General features: G+C 35.7%; 2 protein-coding genes across 8 annotated transcripts in view; both read left to right on the top strand.

Moving 5' to 3' along the window:
* The window catches only part of PLAG1 (PLAG1 zinc finger), a 44,468-nt gene that overhangs the window by 25,547 nt on the left and 6,291 nt on the right, over positions 1-12,630 (top strand). For 2 of the 7 annotated variants that reach the window (XM_079795988.1, XM_079795984.1), the window contains exons 1-2: positions 4,376-4,409; positions 12,168-12,267. The gene's annotated coding sequence lies outside the window, so the exon portion shown is untranslated. Of the gene's footprint in view, positions 1-4,308; positions 4,410-5,425; positions 12,268-12,630 lie in introns of those variants that run through there. The other 5 variants (XM_079795990.1, XM_079795987.1, XM_079795989.1 and 2 more) reach the window with 5 other exon arrangements.
* MOS (MOS proto-oncogene, serine/threonine kinase) overlaps positions 12,182-12,630 on the top strand; it is a 39,699-nt gene continuing 39,250 nt past the window's right edge. The window contains exon 1 of the mRNA XM_079795992.1: positions 12,182-12,267. The gene's annotated coding sequence lies outside the window, so the exon portion shown is untranslated. The remainder of the gene's footprint in view (positions 12,268-12,630) is intronic.

Genomic DNA, 12,630 nt, shown 5'->3' with positions numbered 1-12,630 from the left:
GTTTATTATCTGATTCTACTACAATTTATCCATTCACACATTGATGGACATTTGGGTTGTATCTAATGTTTGACTATTGCAAATAAAGCTGCTAGGAATATTCACATACAAGTCTTTATATAAGGTTTTCATATCTCTTGGGTAAATAATAGGTGTGAAATGGCTGTGTCATATGATAGGCACATGTTTAACTTGTTAAGAAACTGCCAAACTGTTTTCTAAAGTGATTGTACCATTTTTACATTCTCATCAGTGGTATATGATTTCATTAGCCTTATATCTTCACCAGCATTTGATACCATCAGATGGTCAGTCTTCTTAATTTTAGTCATTCTGGTGGGTAGATAGTGGTATCTTACTGTGGTATTAATTTGCATTTCCCTAGTGATAATGATGTTAAACATCTTTTCATGCACTTATTTGCCATCCATTTATCTTAAGATGTCTATTCAAATATTTTGTCCATTCTTTAATTGGGTATTCTTATGGAGTTTTGGAAGTTCTTTACATATTCTGGGTACAAGTTGTGTATCAGATATATGCTTTGCAAAGATTTTCTTCTATTGTTTTTTATTGTTTGTCTTTTCATTCTCTTAACATTGTTTTTTTTTTTAAGAGCAGTTTTCAATTTTAATGAAATTCAGTTTATCAATTTGTTGTTTTATGGGTTGTGCTTTTAGTGTTGTGGCCAAGGACTTTTTGCTAACTCAGTATGACAAGATTTTAGTCTGTGTTTTCTTCTTAAATTTTTATCATTTTAGTTTTACATTTGTGTCTGTGATTCACTTAGTGTTAAGTTTGTATATGATGTGAAGTATGGATCCAAGTTTTGGTTTTTGTTAATGGAAAACAACTTTTGTAGTACTGTTTATTGAGAAGCCATTCTTTCTGGTAAAAACTTTTTCTAATTATAAAGGTAACACATTTATAAAATACAGAAGGGTATAAAGCCTATATCTTGCTAATTTTTTATTTACTTATAACTTACCCAGGTTCATTTAAGTATATTGGTGGGAGAGGGTAGTTCTAAGTATGTACTTTACAAAATTAGAATCATGGTATATTCTATGTTCTACGTTTTAAATTTTTACAATTATATCTGTTTTCCCATGAAATTTAATTAAGTGCATTATTTTTAATGGCTACATAGTTAATATACTTTATCCCTCTTATTGTTATCAATTTTTATTATTAAAACATACTTTAAACACACTTAAATCTTTGTTTCTAGTGTGTGTGTGTGTGTGTGTGTGTGTGTGTGTGTGTGTGTGTATTTATTTGCTTAATTTTTAGAAATATATTACCAGGTCAGCATACATGAAGATTTAAGGCTTTGATTACATATTTCCAAAGTGTATTCCAGAGATGTTTCAACAGTTTATTTTCCCACCAGGAATAACTAAGAAATTTAATTATTTATGGCAAGTTTTGTTTTTACAAAACCCTCCAGGATGCCCCTGGACCTCTTGTTCTCTGAATAGCCTTCTAATCTTCCCTCCGGTCCCCAAGCCAAGTTCCTTGCTCCTCCTTCATTTTTAACCAGATATGACCCTTTTACTTGGCACTGGCAAAGTTAAGCAGCCTCCTTGCATCCCTTGCCTGTTTTACCAAAAACTTACCAGGATGAATATACTTCTCTCCTAGGTTTATAAAGAAATCCCTTTTCTTACCAAAAACCTCTCCCATTTTGCCTTGTCTCCCAGAATGCTTCATTTTCTTCTCTGTTTCTTTATCATCAGCACAAAAGGGCTCACTTATCTTTCCCACCTGGCATCCTGAGTTCCCCTTTAGCCACCATCTTACCTTTTTTTCTTCTGTTTCAGTGAAAGGTTCTTTGAAAGAAAGCATCCTCTTGCTGGAAGTTACTTCCTTGTCGCTCAACTAGCTGTCCTCATTTAGGTGTTTCTCCCTCTCTCCTCCCATTCTCGAACTCCCACCCATCCTATCCACAATGCTCTTTCTTGCTGAAGTTTGGTGTCTTCATGCCTAAGTGTTGAATTCTATGCACAAGTTGCAGTGTAGTTCTATAACTCTTAGCAGCTTTATCTTTTTTTGTGGATTTGGCCACCTTTTTCATTCTTCGCCTTGAAGCTCTTTCTCTGCCCCTCTTCCCTTTATTTTTTTAAATATATTTTATTGATTTTAGAGAGGAAAGGAGATTGTGAGAGAGAGAGATCGAGCATGTGCCCCGACTTGGAATCAAACCTTGACCTCCTGGTTCATATGTCAACACTCAACCACTGAACCACACAGGCTGGGCTCCCCTCCGCACTTTAAATTACCTGGTTGCTTCCAACATGGGTTAGCTAGTAATTTGCTTAGAATCATTCTTTAGAGTAAGCTATACAACAACTATCTTTGTCTACCTTCCTCTTATCTCCATATAAGTGGCCTTTCTTCTAGGAAATGCTTGTTTTGCTGGGTTTTGCCTCTGCTTTGGACTAACTACTCCAGCACCCACCTCCTGTATCTCATTCGAACAAACACTCCAGTTTCTCCTCCTCTTCCCTCTTTTTCACTCTCCCTCCTCCCCAAGTACTTGTTCTTAGTGCTTTTGACCCATTCATTATTTCTCAGTTATCCCACTTCTCATCATTAGTACATGAGTGTACAATAATATCATCATTAGTACATGAGTGTACAATAATGACATTTGGGCTTCAGTGCACCTTTCTCATTTGAATTCCTACAATAGCTATACCCTGAGCTACACTCCAGCCAGAGAGTCATCTTAGAATCTGTACTAACCTGCAATTTTAACTTACAATTTTCTATGACTAACTAGCATGTCCCCCACACCCCTTCCACCCCACCCCTTTCTTTATTGAATACTAGAGGTCCGGTGCACGAATTCATGCACCAGTGGGGTCCCTCAGTCTGGCCTGTGGGATCAGGCTGAAACCGGTCTCCGACACCCCCCAAAGGGTCCCAGGTTGCGAGAGGGCACAGGCCAGGCCAAGGGACCCCACCGGTGCATGATTGGGGCCGAGAGGGACATGGGAGGTTGGCCAGTTGGGGAGGGACCGCGGGAGGGCTCCAGGGTGTGTCCGGCCCATCTCACTCAGTCCCGATTGGCCGGACCCCAGCAGCAAGCTAACCTACTGGTCAGAGCATCTGTCCCCTGGTGGTCAGTTCACGTCATAGCAAGCGGTTGAGCGTCCTTAGCATATCATTAGCATATTACTCCTTGGTCAAACAGCCGGCTGGTCGACCGGACACTTAGCATATTAGGCTTTTATTATATAGGATTCTTCAAGGCAAAATCACCAAAAAATCCATAGTATTCTTTTCCTCTCCTGACCTCCTATGGTACTTGTTTATACCATATAATATTGTTTATGCTATTGATTTTTCACTCTAATACTGCCTTATGGCAGCTTCTATTTTATTTAACAGTCATATTGCTTAACTTGACATTAGGTATCTATCCTACAGCCCCAACTAGCTTGTATGTTCCTAGAGAAGAGGGGCCTTGTCTGTTAGCATCCCCAGTAATTCAGATTGGTGGTATAATAGGGGTGGTAATATTTATTACCTCACTGTCAGCTGTTTATCTTAATAAAATGGTAGCCATGTATAACTGAGCATTGACTCTCTGGCCTAGGGAAATGAAGCAGATGATTTCTGCATAGAACACCTGGCATTCCTTTCTCTCTTGGTTATTGCCCATAGAGGCAGGTTTTCATTACCTGCGCCAACAGAACGGAGCTGAGGGTAATCCAAAACTTTAAGTACTTCAGAGTACATTTGGTTTTTCTTTGTGTGCCTGTGAATTTACTTTCAATCGAGTAATATTCTCATCATAAAGAGAATGTCCATGTCCTTATCTGCACTCTTTCCTGGGAACAGATGGCTTGAGGGACACACTCCTCAGGCAGGACCTCTTCCTTGGCTGTTCTTGAGAATAAGAATCTACACCTCAAAAGGTTTTTCTGAAAACTGTGGTATAGAGAAAATAGTGATGTGTTTAGTGTTTAAGAAAATAGCAGCGATTTTGAGAAATAGCAGTAGACTTGGATAAATATTTTACCAAATAAAAATATGAACATTTAGATAACTTAATTGTGATTGGTGGGGGTAGGGAGGAGATATTAATCTGGGGATACTGATTTATTTTTAACTTTTAAATGTACTGTAAATATTTTGTTTCATCTTTGTTTCTAACAAGATTTGAGATAGATTTTCCAATAAAGATAAAATATAAAGAATAAGTGATAATGAATAAAAAACAATTGGTTCATATGCCGTTGACCAGATTGGGTCTGACTTTTGGAATTTCAAACTAACTCTTCTTTTCTTTTTAGGTTGCCTCTTGGTGCTGCTTTGGCCGTATTTGGCACCCAGAATGCTTCATTCTATCATGGTCTATTAATAAGGTTACCTTGCTAGAGTTTGGAGCAGGGGCTCAGGTAGGTGGCTTTTATCATTATATGGCATAGCTTTCAAAGTGATCAATCACTCCAGTTTCTAAATAATCTGAGATAAAATATTAAAAGCTTTGAAAAGCATGCCACATAATAAGCATGCCACTTACTATTTTAAGGTCTGTCTATATGTATTATGCTCAGTAGGACTTCATTAATAGTTATGGTCTGATGGAAGGATTGGAATACTAACAAGGAGCAGTCTTCCTTACTCTGCACAAAATGCATAGCTGCTATAAGAGCTTAGTTATTCGGGTCCCCAAATAGCCCACGAGATGAACTCTTGAGCTCTTTGTCAGAATCCTGCTCAGAGTAATAGACTAACCCATGTTACCACTCTATCTCCTGTCGACTGGGAAAAATCTGTTTAACTATAAGCAGGTGAGGAGGGAAGTTTAGCTCTGCTTGCTGGGATGGGGCAGGTGCTAGATCAAGGAACTCTGGATCAACAGCAGTTTGTTAGCCCTTGTTGGAAAGAGCACACGCACAGGCATCTAGATTTCCCAACTTGTAAATGCAGCTCAGTGGCACAGAATCAAGGTGTAGCGATATTTGGAAATCAGGTACACATGGATTTCGCTTCAGGTAAGTCTGTAAGCAGGACCTCAGACACAGGATTGAGGTTTAGAGACCAGGACCCTGGGCCTAGGATGGGAGGAAGACTGGTAAAACAAGGATGGTTTGCCAAGTGCCAGAGAATGGGCCCAAACCCTACCGACCACAGGCAGGACCCAGCCCTGGGAAAAAGAGAGTGTAGGCTGAGAGCCAGGCAGGGCCTCACAGTCTACATGAACAGAGCTTTATAATAAAATAAAAAGTGCATTAATTAATCTGGCTAAAACTCTCTAATTACAGCATTCTGTGGAGATTAAGTGTTAAAATCAAGTTAGCATAACTTTTTTGGTCATTTGTATCTTATAAATATGTTTTAAATATATGAAAACATGTTAATGGTTTTTTAGTGTTTCAAGTTACAGATTTTTTTCTACTTCATTGTAGTTTTTAAACTTGTTTTTAACAAAGCTGTTTTTTTAGAAGCTAGGAAAAGAAAAATAATTCATTACTTTTAGTCAACTACATTTACATAGATTTTCTCTTTTGGTCTCTCTCATCTCTGTAGTCAAAGATTTTCTGAAATTTTCTACATCCTCGTCACATTTTAATTTCACATGAAGAACATCCTCTTTAAAGATTTTTAATTTTACTTTGCTCCTTTTTCCTTCCCATAAAACTTCATTGGCTATTTCCAAATGGTAAATTGTTATCAGTACAGGTGACATGTACTTAAGGAACAATATGAAAACACAAATATTCCGAAAAATGCCGGCCAGCTGAGTGCTGCCGGGGTGTGTTTCTCCAGCTGTCAGGATGCCTGCAGGCCTCTGAGCAGCATATGCTCATCTCCCTAGTTTTCCACACCTACTGACAGAAACAGGACAGACTCCCAGGTGGTTCTGATGCTCCCCTGAGTTTCCACCCCTCTGTCAAAACAGTTTCATTCTGTGGGGGTTGTCTTCTGACTTGCATTAAACCAATTTGAGATTCCACAAACCCCAAAGCATATTTACCTGCTTGTTTTGATTCCTGAAATTCTTTTAAGGGACTATAGTATGTTCAACAGATATTTATCAAACGTCTACTGCATGCCAGGGCCCTGACCAGTGCTAGGGATATAAGGATGAATAGTAGTCTCTGTGAATTTGCCGTCTTGCAGGAGAAACAAGGAATTTCAAGAGCTTTATAGTCCTTATTTTAGGGGGTAAAAGGCTCAGAGAGGTCAAGTTCTGAAGTTCATTCTTGCTCAAGTAAAATTGGTGAAGGAGCATAATTATCAAATCTCTTCTAATTGTGACAGCTGGAGGAGTGCAATGTGTCCTCTGCAGGTGGAGCAGGGAGTAGCCACTCCCAACTTGACACTTTTGCCTAGATCTGACCTATTTACCTTCAGTTATGTGAGAATAAATAGAAGTGGTTGTTTCCACAGTGGTTTTGTCCTGGACAGCCACATGGGCATAACTCAGGGAGGACAGAGTCACGGCATGTATGGAGCCTTCCTGGGATGTGGGTTCTGCTTTTATTAGATTGATTAGTGTACTCAAGATTTTGCACACTTAACAACATTTATACCTTGTTGTGTACCATACCACAAACCTATATTAAAAGTGCACTTTACTTTGGGATGGCTTAAAACTAATTCTCTGCATGAGCTTTTATTATTAAGGAAAACCTTCTTTCCTCATCACTTTGTCTTCATGTGTATTATTCCTGCCTTTTCATTTGAATTTATAGACAGATTCAGTATGAGTGCTTGGGGAGTTCAAACATAAAGCCTGGATTATGCTGTATTTGTAATTTTAATAGCATTAGACAGTGAACCAAAATGAATGGAAGCATGTCCTCCAAGTGTTTAGGGTCCTTCAGTGTGAACATTATTATACTGGGTGTTAAGCATTTTTATGGTAGCTCCAGGAATTTAAGGGGTCAGTGCTACTAAAAATAAAAACAACTCTTTGCAATTTGAAAACTATGAAATTTTCAGATTGAGCTGACTTGTAGTCACTTTTTAATCCTAACCAGAGCACTAATATTTTGGAAATGCTTTATGCCAGAAAAAGGAAAAAAACAACCATAAAACAAACAGACAAAACCAGGAAAACCTCTAAAAAATGGTGTAAGTTTTCATTAGGCAATCTTAGGTTGTATAAAGATATAATTGCGATTTATTGCTCTCTCAGACATCATTGCTTTCCTTTTGCACTATTCCTATTTCATTTCCTGTTTGCAAATACTAATTGCCTATGTGAAGAAAATAAAAACACCACTGGTGTACCACTCATCTGTATTTTTTAGTTTTTTATTTTGATAATAATATACAACCAAAGGGGACAAAATTCCCCCACATAGTAGTTAAAATGAAATGCTAACTTCTAAGTTATGGATCATTAAAAGAGCGTTTCTAAAAGAGAAGAAAACTTTTTAACCTAAACATTTTTGCTCCATAAAATAATTAACCAAGGAAAATATTTCTGAATTGGAAGATAAAATTTATTTGATCTTTATCATCAGAGTGTCTAGTCATTCTCTTTGGGTACTCTAGAATAGTGGTTGCCAACCAGTGGTGGTCCGCGGAGGTCCAAAAGGTTGGTGACCACTGGTTTAAGGAAACAAAAAACAAAATAAACAGCCATACCCAGGTTTAAGGTGACCCAAAAAGGAACATCCTAATTTACAGAGAAGAAAACTGACGTTGGATTTTGTTGGTTCTGCTTTGGAATTCATTGACTTTTTCCTGTTGGTTCTTAAAATCAAATACTTCTGCTGTTTTCCTTCACTTCTCTGCTTGCTTTTTATTTGTATTTAAATGTAAGGCTCTCTAAATACCCGTTAAGGTGCCCTGGCTGGTATGCTCAGTAGTTAGAGTGTTAGCCCTCGCATGGAAGGATTTGATTCCTGGTCAAGGGCAGGTACCTGGGTTACAGGTTCAACCTGGTCGGGGTAGTGCAGGAGGCAGCCAATTGATGTGTCTCTATCACATTGATCTTTCTTTCTCCTTCTCTCTCCCCCTCCCTTCCTCACTTCCACTCTCTCTAAAAAGCAATGGAAAAGATATCCTCAGGTGAGGATTAAAAATATATATATCAGTTAAGGCTAAATTTTAATGGTAAATTTCAAAAGGGCTGTCCTAGAACTGCATTTTCATGAATTCCTCAAAAGTTGAAAACATCAAATACAGCAATTCAAAGAAGACATCCTTGTTTTTAATTAATTTTAGTTAGCTATGACATCCACTATAGGAAACTAAGTGCTGAATTTTCAATATTCCAGGTATTTGGGTACCTACTTCCAACTCTGGTGGGTCAGGTGCCAGACCCAGTTCTCTGCTATGTCTCCTGCTTTGCAATGGGCACTCCTGCTCTTTTCTCTTCTCCTCTTGAGACATCAGCAGCCCCGTCTAACCATCTAACCATCTAGCCATCCTTCATCTTCATAGCAGGCATGGATGCAGCCACTAGGCATGTTTTCACTTTAGAAATTTTTATTAGAAATGGGAACTGAATTGATATTATCTACTTTAATTGATTCCTTAGCAATGAGATCAATCAGAGAAGGCTTGTTTTCTGAAACAAAAGTATTTTAGACAGCTCTTATTATAATTGCTATTGTTTTCATCTAAGACATTACAAAGCTAAGTTTCAAAAATACCTTGCTTAGTGGCATTTAGTTTGTTGAACCAAATTGCATTTATGCTGTTTGGGTTTTTTTTTTTTTTTCACTTGAACATAGATGTGTATATTCTGTCTTATGTCTACTATAGTGACTGAGCAAGCCTATATTTCATTTTGTTGCTGGAAAGCACTTGCCCTTCTTTAATTATTTGCATTAATTCACCAGAAATTTTACTTTTATGAGAAATAGCAGTGAATAAAACTCACTCAGCTCCTGCCCCAGTGTTACCTACAGTCTGTTTTTAAATCGATCTAAGATGTTTTATAGTTGTAAGATATTTTTTTCCATTTATTGTTTAATAAGTAATTTTACAGTCCTACAAAAATTGAATGCTGTAAAAAACTTCCACATTATCATACAGGATCAAAGAGAATATTATTACTTTTATGTATGCTGTTGCCCTTCAAAAATTGACTGTCTTCAATTATTTTATCTTGTTAATAATTTATTTCAATTATTTAAAGCTCTATTGTGTCTTATATATGTAAATTAAAGTATTAACTACTGGTAAGTTTCCTTTTGCTACCTACCTATTTATAAGAAAAACATGTTTTAAGCAAATGTTGATATTTTCTGAATTGTTTACTAATGGTGTCTTATGATTAGCAAAAAGGAGAATAAAGCTTTGATTATGGATGACATTTGCCCTTAATTAGCAAAGTATATGTTTGACTTTTAACTTAAATATGAAAGAATTATTGATGCAGGTAAGTGTTAAAAAATCACAGCAGAACTGTGACATTTTAAATATAGAAACATTTTCAATACAAGTCTCTTCCTTTGCCAGCATCCTAATAAGAATTCGTTTTAGTTGACCCTTGATGTATGATTCATGTTTGCTTGTTCTTTTTCTGTGAGTCACTATTTTAAAATGTAAAACATGGAAGATAACCTGTACGCACACAATATCCTCTTTAATTATTATTGTTATGTATACAAAGTTGCCGTAAGAAAAAATGTCTGTCCTGGTATTGGTAAAAGCTAAAAGGATATTCTGAAGTGCTATTTCATCTTAGGGCGATTTGAAATGGTTATATGTACAGATTCTACCTTTTTTCACAATTCTTCAGATCAAGGCTAGAGTGAACTTTAATAATTTGAGAAGCATAGTAACCAAGACAAAACAGAAGTACGAATTTTGTTGCACACTTTTTAGAATATTAGTCACTATTTGCCTTTTTAAATATTTTTTAATCCTATACAAGAGAATACACAAATAATTTTAGTTGACATTTTAGTTGTAGGATTGCATAAATGCAAATTGTATTTTTTTATGTTTATTATACCAGGCCAAGTAATAATGAACCCTAACCAGCTCTTGGTTTCTTTTGTTTGGGGAAATAATTAGCAGTCCTTTGAAATTATTTGGCCACTCATAAGAACTCAAAATAGTTAGGTTAAATTTAGAGAAATCACTGTGATATTGGAATTATGTTTTGTGATAAAATAAATTATTTCACTTCAGACTGTAAAATATGTAACGGGGGTAATTTAGACGTGTAATATTTCACATCAAGATGCATAGTTTTAAACTATATTGAAATACTTCAACACAAAAGGACTTTTATAAATGCCAATGAATAATAAACATAAATAAAATTTTTATGAATGTATTTGAGATAGCAATAAAATTTATATTGCTTGGGAAAAAAGGAACATATAATTTGTTGTTTACTAGTCATCTTTGGTTTTAGATCTTTTCCTACCCATTAAACAATTATACTAGTTATTATTTTAACTGTTACTTAAATTATTTAAAATTTACTTTGCAAACTGTCTTTATTAAAAGAGGTCTTTTAAATCTTAAATTTATTTCTCTTTGGGGATTATATTGGCAGCTCTGAGAAGATAGGCACTACCCCCTATTTTTGTTTAAGTATAATGATAGGATTTATCTACTTTCAAATTGGTTTGCCAAACTGCTCTTTTAGAATGTAGTAGAATAAGAGTGAAATAGGAGTTTTAGTGCATAAGCCCCTTCTTGACCACATATGCTTAACCACATATATGCTGTCAAGATGTTCAGCTTCTATGGGCCTCTCACCTTAAAATGGCAGTAATGATAAATGTGTCCGCCTCTCAGATCCCTTGAATTCCAGGGCAGTAATAGAGATGGAAACGCTGTGCACTTGTAAGGTATTTATATTATTAAAATATCATAATACATAAAACAGACTCATATTCTTAATTACCCTGCCAAAAACTCAGTATGTGCCCTGGGCAAGTAAGTATTTACAAAGTTAATTTTATTATTTTGCCGTTTTGATGTGCAGAATTCAGCTCTTCCATTTATGCATGTCCTGTGCTTTACAAAAGAATGGAGCTTTTGCTTTAACTTTTTAAATATCTTTCATTAGTCTAAATTTTTATTTTTCTTGACTTTTAAACCATGAGAATAATGCTGCTTTCAAATATACCCTTAGAATTTTTGTAATGATGCTTGAATGTCCTCTCTTAAATATTTTGTTTACACATCATCAAATTCTTAAAATACATGAAAATTTGATGTCAGGGGAAATTAATTAGATTTGTGTTTAGAACATTAGGTAAAATTATTTTCATTTATTCTGTCATTTGGTGAGTTCTTTTTGTATTGTATCTAGTTGATTTATATTATCCCTCTCAAGTTCTTGTAATCATGATTCTAAACATTCATCTCTAAGATACCCAATTTACTTTAGCTCTCTGTGCCCTGTAATCTCTATAATAGATCATTATAGTTTTTCTGCCTTTGACCATTATTCTTTTCACATTTACTTGTACAATAAAAAAATAATTTAACAGGTTTTTTTCTATACATGGTCTTAGTGTCCTGACGATCATGCTACTAATAGGCATTTTAAAGATATTTCAAGATTTTTAACAATGAACTCTTCAAACCAAATGATGCTTTCTTCCTGATACTCCGTTCTCCTCCAGCAAACCTATATTTAACTTCCCTTGCATGCTTTTGAAATCTGAAGAGCACAGAGTTATTGCTACATTTCAGCAATCTTTGCAGCATTTGGGAGAGATAAATTGTCAGGGATTGCAGGTAACAAGCCCAATTGCACAAGCATGTGCAGTGTGGGTATGTGAGGTGCTCTCATCAGGAGACTGCTGTTCTTTGATGATGTTCCACATGCACTCTCTCCAAGAGAGAACTGAGTTTGTCTCTTCCATATTAAGCTCACTGAAATTTTGATTACAAATAGTAGCTCTAATATCCATCTCTCTCAGTAGGCAAGTTAGATTTAAAAAGTTAAATTTGGGAAAGAAATGGGGAGTCATTCAGCATCGCAAAATGCCACTTATATAGGTAATACTATTTTATTTTTTGTTTCTGCATTTATTTGGTCTGTAAATGTGCTTAGAACTAATAAATTTGCAACTGGTAAAAATTAATGCATGACTTGTCAGCAGAGTATGGAATGTAAGCATGTGCCATGAAATTGCAATTCTTCTATTCTTTATTTTCCATCATTTATATGCTGGTTCCATTTAGAGTGTAGTCCATTCTTATTTTTTGTTTCATAGATTGGCCAAAATGGGAAGGACTGGATTCTGCTCTCTTCCACGAAGAGTCAGTGGGACTGGCTAAGATCAAGGTCTGAGGCTTTTTTCCATCTGGCATCAGGTATGCATTGAACAAAAATCCCTACAGTTCTGTGCATGTACCTTTAAAGTAATTGGTTGATATGCATATTATGAATGTAGACCTTTATTTGATGTTGAGCTCACAGCCTTGTATTTATTCTGAAGTTTTAAATGCATCAATAACTTATTTGAGTTTTGTAATATATTGAGATAAAAAGATATTAGCCATGAAAAAATTTCAGCTGGTCTTAGAAAAGTGTAATATTTGAAATCTGCAGTTCTTCATTGCTCAGTATGTACATCCAAAGATAATAATTCATTTGTTACTCCATGTTGAGTATTGCTAATTTTAATATAATCAAATGCTTGTATATTGTTTAATGGCGTACTTTGTATAATTTTT

This window comes from Cnephaeus nilssonii (genome assembly GCF_951640355.1).
Source record: "Cnephaeus nilssonii genome assembly, chromosome: 18".
Lineage (NCBI taxonomy): Eukaryota > Metazoa > Chordata > Mammalia > Chiroptera > Vespertilionidae > Cnephaeus > Cnephaeus nilssonii.
Note: the sequence above shows the minus strand (reverse complement) of the source record. Positions and strands in the feature narration are given on the sequence as shown.